The 22,429-nt window shown below is 45.9% G+C and overlaps 1 pseudogene; it reads right to left on the reverse strand.

The window, feature by feature from the left end:
- The window catches only part of LOC146870717 (uncharacterized), a 95,845-nt pseudogene extending 73,705 nt beyond the window's left edge, over positions 1 to 22,140 (reverse strand).
- Positions 22,141 to 22,429: the final 289 nt, after the last annotated feature.

The following is a 22,429-nucleotide window of genomic DNA, read 5'->3' on the forward strand; positions in this document are numbered from 1 at the left end:
CACCTGTCGTATGGTGCACCCTGCCTTAGGGCTGTAAGGCCTGCTAGAGTGGTGACTTAACCATGCCACAGGCAGTGGTGTGTAGGGATGGCACACCTTGTGCCATGTCAACTCTTTTAGTTTAGTTACACCACTACACATTACCTGTAATGGCAGTGTGTCTGTGTTAGGTGTGGGGTCCCTTAGGGTGGCACAATACATGCTGCAGTCCTAAGGGACCCTCTCTGGTCACAATACCCTTGGTATCATTGATACCCTTTATAAGGGACTTACATGTGGGCCAGCGGGGTACCAATTGTGGGAGCAATAGTACTGTTGTTGGAAAGAATACAGGCCTTGGGAACCTGATTGGCAGGATGGGCACACTCAGTCAAAGTGCATCAGAAATCTGGCAAAAAGTGGGGGGTTATTGCAACAGAACCCCACTTTCGTACACATAGGAAATTAGGTGCAAGAGATGTTGCCTAACGGTCACAGGTGCACTCCACTCTACTCCAGTCTACCCTACACCATTCCAATCGACCCCATCTAACCCACTCTACTCCAATCTACCTCACACCTCTCCAATCTACCCCATTGCACTCCAGTACACCATAATCTACCCCATTAATTTACTCCTACTCCAATATATCCCACTACACTCAACCCCACTCTACCCCAATTTACCTCACTCCACTACAAACTACCCCAATCCATCCCAGTCGACCAAAGTTTACCCCACTCCAAGCCATTCAAGTCTACCCAATTCATTCCAATCTACTGCACTCCACTCCTATCTACCCCACTCCAATCTACCCTGCTCCTCTCTACCCCAATACACCCCACTCCAATCTACCCCAATGTAGCCCACTCAACCCCAGTTTACCTCAGTCTACCCCACTCCATCCCAATCTACCCAACTCCACTCCAATCTACCTCGCTCCAATCTACCATTCTGAAATCTACCCCACTCCAATCTACCCAACTTCAGTCTACCCCACTCTACTCCACTCCACTCTACCTCACTCAACCCCAATCTAATCCATTCAACTCGATCTACCCCACCCAACCCCACCCCACTCCAATCTACTCCACTCCACTTCACTATAATCTACCCCAATCTACCCTCACTCCAATCTACCCCACTCTACCTGACTCTACCCCAATCTACCAAACTCCAGTCTATCCCAATCGATGCCATTCTACAGCACTCTAGCAAATTCTACTCCACCCAACACTACCCTGATCTAACCCACTCCACACTACCCCAATCAACCCCAATCCATTCTACCCCAATCTACCCATTCTGTTTTATTCCACAATACCCCACTCCACCCTATCCCACCTCACCCCATCCCACCTCACTCCACCCCACCCCACTCCACGCCATGACACTAACCTTTAGCCATACTGAACAGGAGCCACACAGGTGTAGAAAATGCAGTGGCTAACGAATAGTACTGTGGGGGCTAGGGCAGGAGGGGGATTAGGAAAAAAAATTTACTTACCTGTTGGTTGCCACCTCTCCTCCGTCCTTCTTCTGTCAACGAAGCAGAAAGCACACAGACTCCCCTAGCCAATCACAACGCTACTGTCACCAACATGACAGCAGCGTCTTGATTGGTCTGAGTGCTCTGGTTCAACGCTCAGACAAGGAGTGGGAGCCTGTGCATGTTCTCCACCCAGGCTGTGCAATACAGCTGGGTGAAAAAGCAGAACCGAGGAGAAATAATGCATTTCTCTTTGTTTCGCCATGTTATGATCAGTTTTTACCTGGGCTTAATTTTGATGCTGCCTCCTATGTACGCCACCCTTGTACATAGGGGGCAGAGTCTAAATGAATGGGTGTTGCGGTGGAACGCCCACCGCAACACCCGCTGCCCACCCCTTTCACGCTAACCATAAAGTGAAAGGGGGCCTTATGTACAAGGCAGCGTTAAGCCACATTAAGTGGCTTAACGCTGCCTTGTACATAAGGCGCAGCCCCTATAGCCACCACAACGTCAATATAGGTGACGCTGTGGTTGCGATAGGAGCTTGTACATATGCCCCTGAGTGTGGAGGGCAGCGCGACCCTCTGTAGAGAGCAAGCCCAGGCCCCCCGCGGAGACAGCACAGCTAGGGATGGGTACGGTTTGAGGGATGGCCTGGTGACCTCTGCTCAGTCTCTGCTCACCTTTTGTTCACTTGTTTGTCGTTCATCTGTTCCCCCTGCTTGCCGGCTTATTTTCTTACAACTTACCTGCCGGTCTCTATCACCTTCTTCACTTCCATTTTGGTATTCATCTACTGCACAGCAATCTGGGACACCATTTTATTTATATTTATATTTATATTTATTGTATCCACTTGAAGGGTTTACCTTGAAGAGCTTACCGGGATTGTAAGTGGACCACGAAAGGGAGGTCCACATAATTTCCTCCTGTTAAATGTGTCATTTTATTTGTTCGTAGCACCTAGCGCCCAGCAACTGTTATTCTCTTCTCTGAGGGGGTCTTTTCTTTTCCTCTCTTGAAAAACCATTGGGTGGTTACGCCAGTGGTACCTGTGGTATTTGTGACACCAGCGTTACATTGGATATCCACGGATTAGTAGCAAGGTCTGTGTCTGTTTGTGAACCTACAAAAACTTGCTGGTGAAGCCCTCCAGGTGCCTGCCGGCGTTCAATCGCTCCTTCAGGATCCCCCACAGGGTCGCCAGGGCCCACACAAGGGCCGGTTAGATACACATTTGATTACACCAGCCCCCCCCCAAATTACAAAAAACCATCAAGCGAAGGAAACCCTGGGGTTACCTGACATATTTGAAATCCCAGCCCACTGTGTTGTCGATGTTCTCAAAGGGCCTGAGGGGCACAGTGTTACAGGATAAGGATCCAGGAGTGGCTTCAGGTGCAGCTAATGTGGACAAGGCAGGTGTTTGCCCTACTCTTTCCGAGCTGACCATTCATCATTACACCAAGCTCACTTATGAGAGTACAGTGGAAGTGACTCAGGCCATTGATGAGCGTGTTTTAATGACAGCAGTTGAAGACATGGAGATGGAAATGGACATGGTTATGGAAGATGTCAAGGTCAAACCGAAACAAATGATGCTGTTTAGTTGTCCGTATCTGTAGGATCATTGATCTTGGTGGTTAAAACTGACCGTCTGAACGTTATAGAGCCATCATCCAGCCATTCTTCCCTTAAAATGTCCCCCCAAACATTACAGATCGTAGACCACAGCTTTGAACCTGGAGACTTAGAGGATTATACTACACCGGACATAGCCATACCAATATGAATACGCCAGTCGCCCAGTGTTGGAAAGTGGATTATTGGTAGGGGCAAATGTAGGTCTGCCACGGCAATAAGGCCACTAACACATGATAGGACTCAGCATAGGTCTTAGAAAATTATTCCTATGCTCAACCCTTGGTACCGTGGCTGCGGGCAGACAGGCTTAACTTCAAAGACAGGTATGTAAAGCATTTAAAATCACCAATTCAGTAAATAATTAAGGCACAACACAAAATAAAAATCCAACACCAATTTATAAAAATAGGTAATATTTCTATCTTTTAAATGACACCAAAACTAAAATAATCCACTGTAGGGAACCAGAGATATGAAATTTTAAAGATTAGTCACTTTCTAGTGCTTAGAAACCAACAGTACCCCTTTTAGTCATTTTGTTTTCTCTGACAGGGACACACCTTTAGAAATTGTTCTGAAGAATTTTCTCACCACTGTGTTGTGCCCCCTTCTCCAGCAGGCGGGTACAGTTAGAACTCCTTCCTGAAGTTCTGCTTGCGGGTCCCAAAGTATCCAACACACAGTCCAAGGTTCTGGAATCTCCAAGAGGGTCCTTGAAAGTGTGAAACTTCAATTCCGCAATCCACTTGAACAAAACCCTTAAAAATCCACTGATACTCCAGGCTGGAAAATCTTTGTGGGGATGTCCAGGTGAGCTGTGTTAACCTGTAGCTTGCAGGGAGTCCACTCTTTATTCCTTTTGCAGCAAGGTAATCCACAGGGATGCAGTTTCAGTTGGTGCAGTCTTCAGAGGCCAGGCCTTAGAAATCTTTGCACAGCAAACCTTCTCAGCAGGGCACTTCTTGCTTCAGTAAGTTTCAAGCAGCAGATCTGGAGGGCTCTGCCCCTCTCAGATACTTATTCAAAATTCTCTGGGTCAAGCAGCAGGTCACTCCTGACCAATGGGAGCAGGGTAACTCCTCAAGGCGATGACCACATCCTGTAGAGTGTGGCATTATTTTGTCCCAGAGTGTATCAAATCTTCCAAATCCATAATGGCTGATTTTCCGGCAGAGAGTCAAGACCTGGCTAAACACCCCCCCAGGGATGGCTTATTTCCCTAGACTCTCCCACTACCATCTGCACATACCTTCCTTAAGCCTAGCCCTGACTCTGGGTCAAAAGTGTAACTGACACCCAGGCCTCCCCTCTGCCTTTAAAGATCATGGTTTACGACTCCACCCCCTGGCCTGGCATTGCTATGGAACAACACACTGCCCTCCCAGCAGAGCTGGTAACCCCAGGGGCTCTTTATCACCTCTTCAAAGCAGCCTGGCTAATCCACTTAACTCTGACCAATCAGGGCAGACCACTGGAAGGCTGAATTTGGACTTACAAACAAGAAAGTCTTATAACTTCTTTTATGTACACTTTAGGAGAAATTCAACAATATGATATTGTTGGATTTAGCACTACAAGTCTTTGAACAGTAGCTCTTTCTCCTTCCTATCAGTAGTTATTATTTAATAACTTCCTGCAATGTTAACCTATAGGGCCTGGGATTTGCAATGGGGAAAATGACTTGGGCCAGTTTTCTAGCACCAGGGCTTATAAAAACATATTTTATAAGTATTTCCCTAATTTCTACAGGACCCCCACCCCCTGTGCAACTAGGGGAGACTTTAGGGGTTCTGAATCTGCAGAAATATTGCAGATCCTCCTTCTACAGTGCTTCTAGCATCAAAGTCGAATTTGAGCAGCACTTTACCACAATGTGGGGAGTGAAATGTGACATTTCACTTTACCCAGGCATATAAAAACTAATTTTATAAGGGTGTACCTTATATATATCTGACCCCCCACCCCTGGGATATCTAGGGGAGACCCTGGGGGTCCCTAATATGCCAAAACATTGTAGGTTATCCATTTTGTAAGTGCCCGTACCACCAAAGTTGAGTTTGGGCACAATTTGCTTTTTAAAAGCAGTCCTGGCATCCCAGGCTGTTTTTAAACTGACCTCAGGCTTCAGCAGTGCACACATGCAAGTGCAGAAAAAGCTGCTGGCCTCTAAACTGCCATGCACCAGGGTACTGGGGACTTCTAGGTAGTTTCAATCCCCTGCCCTATAATATAATAGGGGTTTATGGGGTAGGTCATGCCAATTACAGGGGTACCCTACCATACCATAGTGTACCCTAGTGTATGTTAGGTGTTTTAACTGTATTCTAATGTGTTCCTTTCAGCTTGGCACTGGCCCTGGGCCTGGTTAGGCAGAGCCCAGGGTCATTCAGAGTCAGGTACCACCAGTACCAGTCAGCAAAAAGTTGGGGGGTGCCCAGGGCACAGGATGACTTTGCAAAACCCAGGAATTGGCATTAAGATCATCAAAGGACAATCATGTTAGTTGCCCCCGTATGCCAGCTTTGTAGAGTAGCACCCCCTCTAGTGAGTCCTTTGTGGAATCTTTGGATCTGTCAAAGTCTGAGGTGTCTCCAAATAAGGGGGTACAGGAGTATTGGCAACTACTAAACGAAGGAGACAATGGATTGGGGACCAACTTTGAAATATGTTATACACTAGAGAGGATTTTTTCATCTTTTTTAACCTTGCTTGAGAAATCCACCTTTAATTCTGATCATGTGCTGGATGTTCTTACATCGATTTTAATGGGGGTCCAGAAGCTCAATTCTGCCAGTTCGTGTTTAGGCAAAGCAGAAAAGGGTATTGCTGTAAAATCTCAGGCAAGCCTTTCAAATACAGGGGTGTTGGAAATGGGAACTCAGGTGGAGGCTTGGGAAGATATGGGGGTCTCTTCCATATTATTGCCCAGAGATAGCCTCATTTCATGTACCGCCCCTAAAAATCAAGTGTTAAGGGACAATTTGCACGTTGGTCTTGGGGGAAGTACAAATGTAATAGCACTTACGAACCCGTTGCAGGTTTACCCCCTTTTCAAACAATGGAACACCAATATGTCCTGTGTCACAGAATCATTATTTGACCCACCCCTTGTTACCTGCCCCAGGGATGATTATGATGCTGTTCCCCTTAGTGAGGGCGCCCCTCATATAGAAAGTAATGGATTAAAAGGACGGAGGGAGAAGAAGAACAGGACTCGGCGCATTACTAAGCGTAAGCCCATAGAATTGAGGTTCCCTATGGTAGTCGAGGAGCCAGACACATTGACCTCGTCCCAAAATAGAAATGAATCTAAGTCCACCGAGTTAGATGACGGCCAGATTTTGGGGTGCCTGGAGATAAATCCTCCCTCTCTCATTACTGTGATAGATGATCTCATACGGGAGGGATTAGGGGGGATGGAAGAGAAGGAGGACATAGGGATAACCAGATATAATGAGGGGGAGGAAAATACATAGGAGAATTTTAAAGCTAGTATTGACCTGGTTTTAGGCACCCCGTGCAATAAGGAAAGACTATGATTTGGTGAGCTTAGCAGTAAAGACTGATGATGTTGTGCTAGATGCAGGGCAGGCTGTGGATAATATCCCCCAATCCTTCCTAGCCGGGATACTAGCCCTGTACAGTTTGATCCTAGTCTAGGGAGGTTTCTGACAGGGGATCTCGACCCTGCTTCTCGCACAGGGCAAATGTCAGAGTTGGGGATTGATCCAAGGTTAAATGATAATGCATGAGTAGAACATAGACCAGGGCAAGCATCTAATATTTTGATCCTTGCCTCATTGTTTGATATAAAATTATGCCCATTCAATTGAAGTTCTTTTCTGAAGTTACTGTCAGAATTACAGGATTTACAATTGGTAATAAGTAATGACTCTGAGCTGGTTTATTTACATCTATGTTGTAGACTTCCAAATTCTAGAGTCACTTTCAGCTCAGGGGTAATTGCAAAGTTAGTTTTGGCTAACGTCGATCATTTCAGGGAAAAAGGGATCAATGTTTTCCCATATGAAGCGCCCTTTTTGGCCCCGCTTGAATCCCATAGGAAAGACTGCCAGGAACAGGTACAGAGTAATTTACCTAAGGGGAGCTATAAACCCAAAAGATATAAACATTTCGGTTGGTAGCTTCTCAGGGAAAAGAGTGATTAATATCATAGGTTCAGAGGCCGATAGGGCCATCAAACATAGAGGGGAAGAAGAGGTGTCCCAGTGGAGTTGGGTAGCTGGCTCATTTAATGGCTTAAAAGAGAATACAAAACTCCCTATGTTGCGGAGGTAGATCCCTGGGAAGAATCTTGACCTCGAACCTGGCAGGTGTTGGTAATCCCAGCTCTCAGTTGGATTCCTTATTGATACATGATCCTAAAATAATTTGCCATCAGGAACCATGGATTTGTGTGGATTTTAATTTTGTAATTTTTTTTGTTTTCTGTTGTGCAGTAAAACGCTCAACAAAAGGTCACGCAAGTGGAGGCCTAGCTGTCTTACTCAGCTGCACCATAAACTGGAATCCTGTGGTCTTTTCATTTATATAAACTTTGTACGGGCCTGAAACTCATGTTGGGTAATGGGACGCGAGGTCAGCACTCCACCCTTCTTTTGGTAAATGTATACATTCGTACAGGCAGAGCATCTGATTACCTGGTTGATTCTATTTTGTCTTTTGTGCATAAAACTATTATTTCAGAGGAGTGCACTTCAATATTGATGGTGGGTGACTTCAGTGCCAACATTTCAAATTGTTCTTTTATGGCCTTTGGTAACCAAGTCTTGGAAGCTGTAAGGTCCATCCATGAATCATTATTGCCCAGCTATATTAGATCTGATAGGCGGGGGCTGTCTTTATAGCATAATTTAAGAACAAATTACCTCGTTTTTCTAAATGGTAGATTCTCAGATGATTCTCCACCTTCTCTTGCATTTCATGCTTCACATGGGCATTATTTAATTGACTACATGGTGGTATCCTATCAGCTCTTTGGAAAATGCATGCAATTTAAGGTACTGAGGACAAATTTGAGTGATATAGCATTTTATTAGTAGGTGTCACCCTGGAGCCTGAGTTGCTGGAATTTTGGAATCCAAGAGATGATAGCATTCTGTATAGCAAAAGGAATGGGTGTACATTTTGGTCTAATAAGAACCTCCCCTGTCTTGGGAGGCTTACTGAAAATGTGAGTTCAGGCCCTAAACAAGTAAACCCCATGTCTTGGTTTGAGAAGATTCTCGGCCTATTTAAATCGTGTGGAAGGAAAAAGCGAACTGGTGGCATTAATGCTGCAGTGGTTAAATCAGGGGAGGTAAAAAATTACATTGTGAGATCAATACCCTAATAAGGGAACGATTTAAGCAGTATTCGATGACCAGACAAAGGGAAACTTATAGATTAAAGCAGGCAAGAAAAAGAAAACAGGCATTGGAGGATAGAGGGGTGGAAGACTCAAATTGAATTAAATTAAGAGAGTTTGCACAGTCAGGAGATTCAAGTAAATATTGGGTTTTGGTAGCTAAATACTGTGATGGCAGAACTAAGGCAAAAACCACTTTAATATTGGATGTAGAATGGACCTCATACATCTCACAGTTATATGCATTAAATCCCTTGGCAAGGCCCAAACTAGAATTAGTCCTGGCATCTCCCATGGGGATCGATTATGGCCCCCCCTCTTGTAAGGAAGTAGAGTGATTTATTAAAGGGGCGAGGTATTTAGGTGCAATGGGTCCATATGACTTACCAATAGCTATAGTCAAACAAGATAGCTCTACATGGGCTCAATTTCTTTGTCCGGTATTCACTTATTGCTATGCACACAGGACTATCGCTTCCTCGAGGAAAGGAAGCATTGTGGTTCCATTATATAAAAAGGGTCCTAAAAAAGTCCCCTGCCAGCTTTAGGCAGATCGCATTATTAGATGCAACCGGAAAATTGTTTACCAAGAGCATACTTCTCCACCTTCAGGATTGGGCTTTTGGAAAAGGTTTTGTCCCTGCAGAGCAAGCTGGGTTCCGCGAACATAGTGGCACTCTAGATAATATTACTGCCCGGTAAACTCTAATTGAAAAATATCCAATAAGCAAGGGAATGGCCTTGTATGCCCCCTTTTTAGATTTCTCCACGGCTTTCAACCGGGTTGACTGGGGGACACTGTGGAGGAAACTGGCTGCCATGGGGATTTCCATGCACCTGCTCAGATTGATCATCACATTGCACTCCTCCAACTGTACTCAGGTCCTGATGAGAGGCACCCAGGGCTTGTCAAGCAAAGTAGAGACCCATAACGGGCTGAAGCAAGGGTGCCTATTGGCTCCTCTACTTTTCTCACTTTATATTAATGATTTGCCGAGTAGGGTGGGGCTCCCCTAAGCTGGGAACAATGAAACTGAGCTGTCTGGTTTATGCGGACGACGCCATTCTGTTAGATTTAACTCCAATCGGACTCCAAAGGCGACTTAATGAGTTAGCACTCTACACAGACGACTACTATTAAAAAATAAATATCTTAAAAAGTAAAATTATGTTTTTTAGATATCGGGGATGTAGAGTCAGGAAAAATATGCACTGGTTCTTGGGGAAAGACAAACTTGCTATAGTGAGTTCAATCCATATCTAGGAAGACTTTTTACAAGCAAGTGCTCCAGCAGTGACCACATTGACCAGTGCAGTAGTAAGGCAACATCTCAGGCCTCGGCAATTGGTAGACTTTATAAACACTGTGGGAAAAGACATTTTGTACATGTACTATAAGTTTATAAAATTAAGATTCCTCTCATGCTGAGCTATGCCTGTGAATCAGCAGACAAACAGCAGTGGGATTTCTTTGGAAAAGTAGAGGGGCATATTCGGCGACAAATATGCAATCTGAACCGTGCAGCCTCGATAGCGGCGATTTGGCTCGAATTTGGGCTACTCTCCACTTACGTGTTCGCCATGGTTGTGTGCTTGAGATGGGGCAATGCTCTACTGAATAACGTGGAGATCCCCTTACGGGTAGCGCTGCGTGAGGAAATATTTTCCTCTCTGAAGGGAAAAAGTGTTCTCTTTAGGAACCATGAGAAAGCTGTAAACTTGAACTAGAGCATAGCAGCACGGACTCATTCTTAAAACAAGTTTTGAAAACTCTAATTAAAAAAACAATTTACAAAGTCTCCTGTAAAAGAGATACCGCAGTGTGTTCAGCGCATTCTAATAACAATATCATAGTGGGGAGTATTATTTACAAACAGCCCCAACCTTATGTTGTATGGAATCTTCCCCATGGAGTGCGCAGAACCAACTTGTTGCTAAGGTTGAATCTGCTTCCCTTACGAATAACAGGGGCGTGGAGGTTCTCCCTAGGCAGGATAGACTTTGTCGCCTATGTGGAAAATGGGTACAGGATCTAAGTCATGTTTTATTTGTCTGTCCCCTACTACAACCCTCACAACATCGATTTTTGAGACTGCTGTTCCTAAAATATAACATTGCTACAGCTGAGGAGGCCGGAAATTCTCTCTTGACCCCCCATCCCCCTGAACCTGCTTGCTTCAAAATCTTTTGTTATTTTAAAAAATGTTTAAATATATTTTAGAGAAGGACTATGCTGTTCTGCTTAGCTGTAGTTGGTGGCATAGGGTGCTTTTCGGGCAAAATCCAACGTACCCTGTAAGTATAATTATAGTCTTCTTTTTCCTGCCGAAATTGTTAGAGTACCTAATGGCATAATATGTACTAAGTTATGGTGGCACCCTAAAATGTTTTATGAATTTGGTACTATATTTGCGATTTTGCACCCTCAAAGTCCTTGTATGCTGCTAATCTCAGGCACAGTGGAACATGGATTTTTAAAGTTGTTATTATGTCTGAGCACTTGCACTTGCATCATCTCTTATGCTGCTATTCACTGTGTACTGTATAACGAAACTGTGAACTGTTAAATCTCTTTGAAACATAACCATCGCTGAGTATAAAACTTTTGAACTGTTAAATCTTTTTGAAACATAACCATCCCTGGACAAAAACTATTTTTGAAATATATTTTAGGATCTTTGTATCACGTAGATGAAGTCCTCAAAAGAATCTAATGGCACAACTCATTTTGCATTGTCCTATTTTTCCTGGATTTTAAAAGGAACTATGTAATTGATTCTGCGTTCGCAACCCGCTTTTCTGTCACCCGTATGCATTTATGAATTTTATATTGTTTTATGAAAACTTCAATTTGTGATGTTTTATGTCTTTTTTTAAGCGTCGGTTGATTTGGTAAATTGGAATTGTCTGTGTATATTTTTATGTGGAACTCCTCGGAGTTCCAAATCATAATAATGAATTAATTAATTTAGACTGCACTGCAGCCAGTCCTGATGCTGCATGAGGGCAGGGTCAGGATTGGTCTGAGCGCCAGCAACTTGCGTTCCCAGGTAGACTGGGAGCATCTGCCTGCTCTCTCCAGCCTCAGCAATGCAGCTGTGCACGAGACGGCCGGCCAAACCCTCATGCGCAGTGAAGGGAATGCCCACCACTCCTCTACCAGCAGTGTCACCTCCTGGACTAGTCCTTAAGACTCGCCAGAGTTCGGAGGGCGGGTCCAGGGGATTAAAATAAAAAAATAATAAAGCGGGTTATTTGCTGGTGGTGGCGGGGGGGGGGGGGGGGGGGATCGGCGCTTCTCCACTCTAATGGAGCGCCCGCCGCTGATAGTTTTATGAGTAAAACTGCATGTCTGTGCGAATTTAGGTGCAAATTCAATCGAAAATGTGCTATCTGTAAATGACAGTGTGCTACCACACCATGCTTTAGAAAAATATTTGCAACAGTGTTCTCCAAAAGGCACTACGAGCGACATACTGCACCCTTAGCACTATCATGCTGAATGGACGTGGCTCATTTGCTCTAACTTGTTCTTTGTGTGACACATTGATTTTTCACAATCATGGTGACTTTAGTGACGTAACATTAATGGCAGCACATAAAAACAGTGACAAAGCGAGAAAGCAGGAATGAAAAAGAACCTGCAAGACTGAGATAAAGGGGCAGGTTGTGTCCAGTTAGGGGCATGGTGGAAGGGGGATCAAAACTTTTTAATAGTGGCATCTGTGCACAGCTTTGGGTACCGGCACTCATTCTTGTGCAAATTAAGCACTGTCTGAGACCATGAACAATCAGGTACAGCCCAGCACCTCGGACAGAGACAGTTCCAGTCCCATTACAGCCCCATAGACCCAAAGTGCCAATGCCATGGCCACAGAACACTAAACGCAGACCCAGAATACACATCTCATGGTATAAGAGGTCATTGTATAGCAACCTCTGATCCAGGATTCACTGATCACAGTATATTCCCTCAGATCCAGAGTACATATGTCATACAGGGCAGCCCATCAAATCCAGAATACACTTGTACAACAGTTGTCCAGAATCAGAATATGAAGGTCAATGTATATCTCCCCCTAAGATCCAGAATGCACTGGTCACAATGCAGTCCTCAGATCCATAATAGATTGGCCACAGTTTACTGCCTTAGGTTAATATTGTCCCAACCGGTCCCACATATCACACACAGGCTGCATTATCGGCGATTCTCATTAAAGAAATGTTACACAGGTCACAGTTTTGATGATACTGCCTAGTGCCTTGCCTGTTATAAAAAGGCTTTGTACGGCACTTTAGTTTTTACGGTCTCTAAACTCTGTTTAAAAGAGGTTTTACTATTTAGTATGACCCAAATCAACGTCGGTATGTTTTGAGATCCCCCTCAGATAAATGCCAGATACTGTGCTCACCATGCCTCCATCCTTTACTCACCGCGCCTATATCCCAGACTGAGTGCAGTGCTGCTGCTTTCACTAGCTCTCTTTGTGCAAGCCCCGGCATGTCCTGTGCACAGGAGCAGCTCGCGTGTGCTGGCACTTCCTGGAATCTTCATCTCTGGCCCATCGAGAATGCCATCTTGGGTGTGGGGCCCCGAGGACGGTACACAGAACACACCTCACACGCAGCAAGGCCTTTTTAGGTCTCGCCTGCGTGGGCTGCGCACATGCGCAGTCTCGCTGCTGAGATTTGATGATTTAGAAGGAATTCTGGAAAGGGCTTCAAGCCCCGCCCCTCTTTCCCATTGGCCGGCGTCACCGTTTATGCTAAACGGTGGCCAGCCATTGAGAAAGAGCACTTTGTGATGTAGACTTTTCCACTTTTCGGCCGGCCCACTTGGACTGGCTCATCTGACTTCCTCCCGTCGTGAAAGCTTTCTTATCTTTATGGGGCCATGTGTTTATTGCGTATGTGTGTACATGTGTGTGTCAGTGTGCATTTGTATGAATACGTTTGCCTCTGTGTGCGCGTTTTTGCAGGTGGGTGACGTACACAACGCGCACTCTTGGAATGTTTTCATTTTTCTAGTGATGACCTCCCCGACTGCACCAGATGGACACTGTCTGTGAAAGGCGGCCGATGATTACCTAATTTCTCCTAACATTTATCATTGCGCGCGCACAGCACCATACCCAGTACCTAAAATTCACAGGAACAATATCACACCGGGCAGTTATTTTCCATATTTCACAATAATGTTATCAATTCAGTGACTTGCATATTTAAAAAAAGGGACGCTTAAGATGTTACATTCAGTATAAAATACACAAGGAAAGGCGAGCAAATCTTTTGTCCCCTAAAAACACCTCCAGGTACCCACGTGGGCCAGCTGTCTGCTACTTTGTGGCGTAAACAGTGCCTCTGGGAGGTATGGTAGAGTCAAAATACAGGATATAGTTATATATTCGTATACACAAAAGAAATGGAAGGGGAATGGATGGGTGAATGAATGTATGTTTGGCTGGATGAACTTGATGGTATGGAAGGATGGGTAGGTGGGTGGGTGCATAGGTTGGTGACTGATTGGACGCGTGGATGTATGATTAGATATATTGAAATGGATGCGAGACTGAATGGATGCCTGGGTGGATGAATTCATGTTTGTCATATGGATGAACAGGCAAATGTATGGGTGGATGGGCGCACCGATGGACGGATGATTGGGTGAAATGGATGGATGAATGCATGCATGCCCACAGGAAGGATAGATGTCTATCTCTGTATATAGCCGTTTCCTTGTCACTGGTTCTGTTCGGTGGTTGCCCAGCTTCAGGGCACTTTCATCCTGTCTTTATTGTGTTACACGATGCACACCTCGACCAGCATGCTAATTTTTCGCAAAACTTTTAAAAATGGTTTCCCACTACTTTCGAACAAGAAAGGCAAGTTAGATAAAGGGCGTCGGTCTTTGTAACATAATTTTGTATGGCATTGTAGATTCACTAGCTATAAATATGTGTTGGAGAGGGACTCATACCCCCGCCCAGCCCCCGCCTCCACCCCCCTAAGATTCAGGCTGCACAGAGACAGAACGCAGGTCGAGGAAAGAGCGCAGCACCTCTCATGCTAATGGCTTTTAATAATACTTTAGCGAGTCTTAAAAGAGTATGTTTAATGAAAATCTATTAGCCTGGCGTCCTGGACACGAATTCTGGGTGGAGGGGTCGATAAACCGCACACCGAAATTAGCTCCGAAGTTAGCTATCTAAATAACCCAGCTAGGACTCCCGCCTTGAGATGTGTTAAGACGCCTGTAAAACCCTGAACCCGGCAATCGATCGCCATAAATATTTAATGCCAGAAAGAACACAAATCTATCTTTTATCTATCTATCTTCTACTATCTATCTTTTATCTATCATCTATCTATTATCTATCTATCTTCTATCTATCTATTATCTATCTATCTTCTATCTATCTTTTATCTATCATCTATCTATTATCTGTCTATCTTCTATCTATCTTTTATCTATCATCTATCTATTATCTATCTATCGTTTATCTATCATCTATCTATTATCTATCTATCTTCTTTCTATTATCTATCTATATTTTATCTTTTATCTATCTTCAATCTATCTATTATCTATCTGTCTATCTTCTATCTATCTTTTATCTATCATCTATCTATTATCTATCTTCTATCTATCTATTTACTTATCTATCTTCTATCTTTTATCTATCTATCTTTTATCTATCTATTATCTTTCTATCTTCTATCTATTATCTATCTATCTATCTTTTATCTATCTATCTTTTATCTATCTATCTTCTATCATCTATCAGACAGACCCACGTCCGCAGGCGCAGTATTTCCGCCTTGAAAGTTTGCACACAAATTATTTTTATAACCCAATTAAGGTAGAAAATCGGTATTTGATTCAATCAAATGCTTTATGTTACTATATCTTAAAGGCGTATTATCTCGAACGAAAGCATTAGTGAGTGGAAAGACAGTTTTAATGTGAATAATAGAAAATGTATGTTTCAGAGATTATGTAAAGCCAAACAGTATGGGGTAGTGGTCGCAGGCAGTAATGTACCACACATATTTACACATTTTAGGGGCCTCACTACTAGTATGACCAGCATTTTCAGGGAGATTCCCAGGGCATATTTGTAGAAGTGGCGGAGCACAGCATTAGCCTCCTTGGCTTAAAGCCGTGCTCCACCACTTCTGAAACGCAGGGCTGCACCATATGTACAAGGATATGGTGCAGCCATGCATTTCCCCCTGCGCTGGTGCTAATTTAGCCGCCTAGCGCCAATGCAGACACCCTGGCACCATAGTGCCAGGGCATCTGCATTGCAGGGGGGCAGAGAGGGGGATTGTTTACGTGCAGGAAGGTGTCCCCTGTGGATGAAGTCACGGATTGATAGTTTAGTGCTATAAAGAAGTTTTCACGCACATCAGAAAAAAACATCTGGGATGGGCCGTTTCCTTGGTGAAGAAATTCAGTTTGGGCGATGCAGGAGACACCTGGCCGGAGAGAATTAAGCTCTTGTGCTTTCAGAAAAACATGTGAATGTGCACAGGGGCAGGAGTGGCGCCCCAGTCCCTGCTGATAATTCATTGTGGAGGAACCTGCAGTCTAGACAGTGTGCAATTAGATATAGGCGCTATAGCAATGCTGACAGATAGGCACCAGTATTTTCCCCCTTTTAGTGTAACTGCTCCCCGGGGAGCGAAAATGAAATCCCGCTTTGTGTTTTCACTCTCATCTTGTATTAACCTTACAACTGTATTATTACCCCAGGGATAACCGTTCATTAGTTTAGTCCTTTGCATTTCACATGTACTTTTTTGTTGTGTGCCATGATTAAAGTGATTTTTCTTTTCAAGTAAAATATCTGGTGGTTCAATGATTTTTTAGATATTGTTATTTGCTTGACTAAGTTCTAGGGGGCAGATTTACAAGGTCTGGCGCATCTCTGCAAACCTGCAGGGAGCGTTTTCTATTGTCCTTATTGCCGTATTTGCTTAACGTTAAAAAGCTATGCGAACACTAAAGGCAAACTCACGCAAAACATGTCAGGTGAAAAAACTGCGAATCAGGTCATGATTAGTGAATTTTATTCTGTGCACTAAAAATGAATAAAGACGCACAAAAAAGAAGAAAATACAAAAATCCCAGTAGTGTCAGAAGCTTAGTAAATTTGTCTAAAACCTTTCCTAATGCTAATTTTTTTTCAATAAAAGTCAACGTTTATATTTGCCAACACAGTCAGTATAAACAGTATTAATATTCAACCAGTTAATAACAAAATGTATAAAGTTTTACAGCTTTTTGTGCATTTATACTGCATACATAAATTGTGCCTAGGGAATCGCAATCTCAGATGCGGGCGTAGGAAATAAAATGTACACATCATTTGAAACTTTACAAAGACCATAAGGTTTTCCTTACTATGAGAGTACCTGGAGTGAGCATGAAATTCTGCTAGAGGCAGTCCTAAGAAGGCAGCCCTAAGACGTTCTTAGCCATGGTTCAGGTACAAATGGTATACATGGGGTTAAGATCTGACTCTGTCTTGTGCTATCTCAGTTGCATATTGAGCACCTGTTTGTACCTTAGCGGGAGAGACCTTGCCAGCGATTGGGGCACCTGTTTGTACCTTAGCGGGAGAGACCTTGCCAGCGATTCCTGTCCTGCAGAACCCGCAACACCCTCAGCCTGTTCCCGCCTCCCGCCGCCGCAGTACCATCCAAAGCGGCCGCGGAGTGGAGGCGGGGACTACATTGCCCAGCAACCCTAGCGGCAGGAGAGCCGCCGACACCGTTTCCGCGCCCGGAGGCGCATAAAAGAACACTTCAACCCCGGCCGAGCGGGCACCTGTTTGTACCTTAGCGGGAGAGACCTTGCCAGCGATTCCTGTCCTGCAGAACCCGCAACACCCTCAGCCTGTTCCCGCCTCCCGCCGCCGCAGTACCATCCAAAGCGGCCGCAGAGTAGAGGCGGGGACTACATTGCCCAGCAACTTTAGCGGCAGGAGAGCCGCCGACGCCGTTTCCGCGCCCGGAGGCGCATAAAAGAACACTTCAACCCCCGCGTCGCGGGATCGCGCGCGGGTAGCGCCGGGCTAAGCCCGGGCAAAGGGTGGGCCGTCTGTGGCCATCCGGGGCAGGAGGAGGCAGGGCTGGGCCCCTACTCTGTGGTTTGCCTATCGGCACGAAACACGTAAGACCTTTTTTGTGACTGTTGTGTTCCTTAAAGCACCTAATATTTCGCGACTGTCAAATCTGCATGACTTTGGTATTGATATTCACGCCTCCTAGCGCTGCCTAAATACACATCAATCTTCCATTAATATGTCGTCCCGTACTCCCAAAAGTAGAACTTCACTATTAGGAGGATCAGTGCGAGGAACACTGGATAACTTTATTACAAGGGCTGCTTCAGTCCTCGAGAAAGAGATTGCCCTGGTGGAGCGGCGTTTATCGGCTGAACATTTACAAAACAAACGCTCCTCGATCGGATCAATTCAGCTGGCCACTTCGCCGGTGCCAGCACCACCCGTGCCCTGTTTAGTGACTAACTCTCAGAGTGATCCCAGAATTTCTTCACCTATGCGAGAGTGCAATCTCCTGCCAAAATCCCACACCCACTTAACATCGTTTGTTCATAATTCATCTTCTGACACTTCCACTGACCTTATAACACTAGAGTCACAGTCACCTAGGGACGTTGCTGTAACCGCCCAGGTAAAGAAGGGGACTGGAACTACCACCGCAGGCCCTCCACCAAAAAAAAGGAAGAGGGGAGGGAAGAAACATAACAAAAACAAACACACTTAGTAACAACAAGTGTAAACCAGTGAAAAATTCCGAGATTCTTGTTCCTCCAGTTGTTCATCATTTCATAAGGCTTTATTCGGAACAAAAAACAACGTCCATATAAGCACATACATGATAAAATTGATAGCAATACAGTAATATCACAATTGGTGGCAGATAACTAGAAAGAAACATATAATACAGACGAGGGAAAAATAAATACTTAAAAACTCATACTTTTCCTGACATTAATAGCTTTTAGTAGGAAAGTCGCAGTAAAAAAACAGATATCAGGATGATGCAGATTAAAAAGCAGTTTAAAAGAATCATGTACTGTCCTAACACAAAACTTTACAAAAATGGGTTTTAAAAAAGCTACACGAAAGTTCCCATATAATGGACATAGCAAAAGAAAGTGCATAGTGCTTTGTGCTGACAAGTTGTCACACGGACAGGGACCAACAGGCTGCTTGTTCACGGAAGCGAATGCGACCAATTTATGCACAATCCCCAATCTGAGTCTAGTTAAAACAAACTTGTGGGAAACTCTGGTCACCTGGATTAAATACGGTTGATAACCCTCCAATTCGTTCATAATGCTATATTGCACACAGGTGGATAAAATGCCAGTATTACAAGCCCGTCTCTCAGTTTTACACAGCAGAAAGACATGCTTCATTTCTGACTTAGAAATTTCTGTGGCCCCCTATCTTTTTTTTTTAAATAACAATTTTATTAGAAATGAAAACCACAACATTGCAGCAGTCCTGACATTTACATAGCACCTTTGCAGGTAACATATACATCCAGACTTCAGAGACAGCACGTCATACACCGAGGGCAGTATGCCTGGGGACAAATCGAGCAGGAAAACAGTACAGGGGCGGTCACAGACATAAGTTAGGATCGGGGAGCTCCCCATACACAGCATTGGAATGATGGCCTGGAGCCATCAGGTCACAGCGTTTGCCCCTACTTGATCTAGGATAGCTTGTCTCTCCCTACGAAGTTCCACTGTTGGAGAGATACAAATGTCTCCTCGATAACTATTCCAGCGCCCCCACTTGCGGTCCCACCTCCACGGACAGCCTCTACTTTTGTAAACAGTTTTCTCCGCCACCATGGCCTGATCCATATCCGTGGCCCAGTCACGCATCCGCAGCATGGTGTCTACTCCCCACTTCTGGGCAATGTTCCTTTTTGCAATGGCCCAACCCCCCGCCACCCACTCCTGTTCCACCTGAATGAGGTCTGTATCGTCCCACACATTAAGGAGGCAGAGCTGGGGGGAAGGGGTGACAGGTTTATCTATCGTCCTCACCATCTGTCGGGTGACTTCTATCCAGTATTGCTGAATGTGGGGGCATGTCCATAATATATGCAGGAATGTACCTGTCTGGTGACAGTGCCGCAAGCAGAGTGCATCTGGACGTCTACCCATTTTATACAAAAGTGTGGCATCGAAATACACCCGGTGCAAAATTTGAGTTGCACCAGGCGGAGTCGCATTGGTATCGCCACCTCCCGAGGGGAAGCCAGAGCGTCAATCCAGTAGTCTTCAGCCATTTCCCCCACATCCGCCCCCCCATCTGGCCCGCAATTTATGCATTGGATCGGTCCGATTATTAACTAACTTTCTATAGGTCAGGGAGATAGCCCTGCGGTCCATGGGATCCAGCAGCAGCCTGTCCTCCAGAGGAGAGGAGGCCGGGAGGGGGGCGCCGGCGGGGTGGGCGCCGTCGATAGCATGACTGATTTGCAGATACCGGTAGTATTCTGAGGGCGCGAGTTGGTATTTGAGCTGAAGCTCCGCAAATGACGCCTTTTTGCCTTTAATCCAGATATCCCCCACCGTAGAAATGCCGATGAGGTCCCATTTATCGAAACCTGCGCAGGAGCTCAGACGCCCCAGACAGTCAGGTTCCCAAAGTGGAGTGGCCTTAGTCAGCCGCCCATGCCAACCCATGCGCCGCTGGAGCCTGTGCCAGGTTTCCACCGTCCGGGCCGTAGGGACGGTCAGGCCTAATTTTTTGTGGTTTGAGTATAGCGCCCTGCTGTACCCTCCCTTCCCCAAAAGCCAGTGGTCCGTGCGGAAGCTAGGATCATCGTGGGCGCCGCATACCCACTGGTTGATCGCGATCAGTTGCGCCGCTTGATAGTAGAGGCGTATGTCCGGCAGTCCTATCCCCCCATCGTACCAGCCCATAGTGAGTTTGTTCATTGCAATTCTGGGTGGTCCAGTGTCCCATAATAGACCTCGCAGTACCGCCTCAATCTTCACGAAATAGGAGTCGGGAATCTGGATGGGCGTATTTTGTAAGACGTAGAGGAAGCGCGGGAGGGCCAGCATCTTGAAAATGGCTGCCCGACCCAAGAGCGTGAGGGGCAGCGTCTGTCAATGGGCCACATCTACCCTGAGCCTCTGCAATGGGCCCCTTAAGTTGTGCTCGTGAAATAGGGACGGATCCAGCGTTATAAAAATACCGAGGTATTGGAAGCCCTGTGTTACCACCGGGATGTTATATCCCCTGGGACTATGAGGCGGATTACCCCAGAGGGGGTACATCTGGGATTTGGACCAGTTGATCTGGTATCTGGAGTGGGCCCCAAAAATATGAAAAATATGGAGTACTCTACGGACCGAGCGCGCCGGGGAGGCCAGGTACAACAATATATCGTCCGCATATAAAGAAATGCGGTCTTCATGATCTGGTGTCCATTTAAGGCCTCTGATTTCAGGGTCCCCCCGATCCAGACCGCGAGCGGCTCAAGTGCTAACGCAAAAAGAAGCGGCGACAGGGGACAGCCCTGTCGCGTGCCTCGGCACAGGGAGAAGGTGCTCGAGCGGTGATTATTAACCGAGACGTGGGCCATGGGCCGACTGTAGAGTAGTCTGATCCATCCCATCAGCCGGGGGCCCAGCCCCACGCGGGTCAAAACAGCGAAGAGATAATCCCACGCCACCGTATCAAACGCCATCCTGGCATCAAGGGCGAGCAAAAGGGCCTCTTCTTGGAGTGTTGCAGCACGGCCCAGTGCTCCGTGAACTCTGCGCAAATTGCGCGCAGTGTTGCGGCCCGGCATAAACCCTGACTGATCCGGGTGGATCAATGCAGTGAGATACGGAAGCAGTCGGTTGGCCAGCAATTTGGCCAAGATTTTGGCCTCCACTGTAATCAGGGATATAGGACGGTACGAGGCACACTCGTCCTCAGGTTTACCAGGTTTACGGATAACCACTATGGTGGCAGTGCGAATATCGGCCGGGAGAACGCCCGCATCATAGCATTCATTATACAAGTTCAGCAGGTGGGGCACAAGTTTTAGAGCCATAGATTTCAGGAGCTCTATCGGGATGCCGTTGGAACCCATGGCCTTGCCAGAGCGGACGTCTCGGATAGCTTTTTGAATCTCCTCAATCGAGATATCAACCTCCATGGCCTCCTTGTCTTGCTGAGAGACACAGCGCATTTCAATAGTGGCAAGGAGATCCGGTGCCCAGCGTGCCTGTGAGTTCTGCGGCGCCTTGTACAGTTGCTCATAATAATTTGCGAACGTCTCCGCAATGTGTTGAGGGTCCGTGAGCAATACATCATCTGGCCCTTTAATGGTGCCCACCCACCGCGCTGCCATTTCCTTACGTTCCAGCCATGCCAATAGCTTGCCGGTACGCTCACCCAACTCGTATATTCTGTGCTTGGTCGCCAGACCTCGTCGATTGGCCTCCTCGAGGAGCAGTTGTCTATAGTCCTGTCTCTTGACATTGAGTAAATGTTGCGTATCTGGGGCAGAAGCATGTGGAGCGCTGCTCTTGAGGTGAAGTATCTCAGTTTCCAACTCACTCACTCGCCGTCTACGCTCAGCCCTGTGCCCCACTATCATGGACAGCGCCCTTCCCTTGATGACCGCCCCATAGCGTTACCGCCGATTCCACTGACCCGGTGTTTTCCTCAAAATAATGATCAGTATCTTGCCTCAAGGCGGCCCTAATGTGTGGGATTTTCAGCAGCCAGGGCTGAATCATGATGGGACCAGGCTGTCGCTGCTGACGGGCGCCAAAGGTAGATTTGACCGGGGAGTGGTCGGATATCCCCCGTGCTAAGCTCGTGGACTCAGTGAAGTGCTGAATGTGTTGCGCCTGGGTGAACAGGTAATCGAGCCGTGAATGACT

Source organism: Triturus cristatus, chromosome 1_1 (assembly GCF_964204655.1).
Source record: "Triturus cristatus chromosome 1_1, aTriCri1.1, whole genome shotgun sequence".
In the NCBI taxonomy this organism is placed as follows: Eukaryota; Metazoa; Chordata; class Amphibia; order Caudata; family Salamandridae; genus Triturus; species Triturus cristatus.